Source organism: Macrotis lagotis, chromosome 3 (assembly GCF_037893015.1).
Source record: "Macrotis lagotis isolate mMagLag1 chromosome 3, bilby.v1.9.chrom.fasta, whole genome shotgun sequence".
NCBI classification, from domain to species: Eukaryota; Metazoa; Chordata; class Mammalia; order Peramelemorphia; family Peramelidae; genus Macrotis; species Macrotis lagotis.
In genome coordinates this window covers 270536739-270537914 of record NC_133660.1, presented here as the reverse complement: position 1 = coordinate 270537914, position 1176 = coordinate 270536739, and positions in this window count along the sequence as shown.

Genomic DNA, 1176 nt, shown 5'->3' with positions numbered 1-1176 from the left:
GGGTGGTGGGAGGGAGAAAGGCAGTCCTGCAAGAAGGCCTCCTTATAGTCCAGATCTCATGCCAGGGGATTCTTTCCATTCTCTTCAAGCTTACAATCATGTGAACCTCCAACCCTCTTTACCCCTATTTCCCCCTTCTCTTTCCTTCACTCTTGACCCCTTTTTTGCTTCTCCATCCTTTTCTTTCCTCTCTGTTTTTCTCTCTCCTCTCTGTTTCTCTCTCTCTCTCTCTCTCTCTCTCTCTCTCTCTCTCTCTCTCTCTGTTTCTCTCTCTCTGTCTTTCTCTGTGTCTTTCTATTTATCTCTCTATGTCTGTCTTTGTCTGTCTCTCCTCTGTCTCTCTTTCTTCTCTAGGTCTCTTTTTCCTCTTTCTTCTCTGTCTCTCCCCCATATTTGATATTCTTCCCTTCCTTTTTGTCTTTTTTTTTTAATTCTCCTTTCAGCCTCCTCATTTGTAAAATGGACTAGAATTAGATGGGAGGTAATTTCATTTCAGCAGAGACTGTCTCCTTTTTAGTCTTTTGTCCAATGCAGAGCTCTGCATCTCTCCTTTTTCCTCCTTCCTCCCTCCCTCCCGTCTGGCCTCCCCCAGTGGCGGAGCAGCCTCACATCAGTAGCAGCTCCCCTGCAGCATGGCTGGAAATGGGGAAGTTCAGGCCTCCCACCAATCCAGGGCCCAGCAGCAGTGGTCTCCATTCTTCAGGTTCACTTCAAAATCAAGGGGGAGGCATTCTCAGGAGCTCTTTCCCTCTTGCTAAATGGGGCAGGAGTGGGGGACACACAGTGGAAACTTTCCAAACTGGGGGCCTGGAGGGTGGAAATCCCAGAGTCTGAGGGAGAGGCTGATGGACAAAGACCCTCTTTGTTGCCAACCCTCCGTACCTTCCACTGCCCCGTCCCCTTCCCTCCCTATGCTCATCAAATTACAGGTGCTTCATTGCTACTGAAGTCATCAAATCTGGAACATAAGAGCTAAACAGGGTCTTAGAAAACAGAATGTGAGAACTGGGAGTGTGGGGCGACTGAGAACTCAGAAAGTGAGAGCTGGGAGGGACCTTAGAACATAGACGATCAGAGCTGGGAAAGATTTTAGAACAGGAAATGTCAGAGTTGAGAGGGACCTTAGAACAGAGAATGTCAGAGCTGGGAGGGACTTGAGAACATAGATGATCAGAG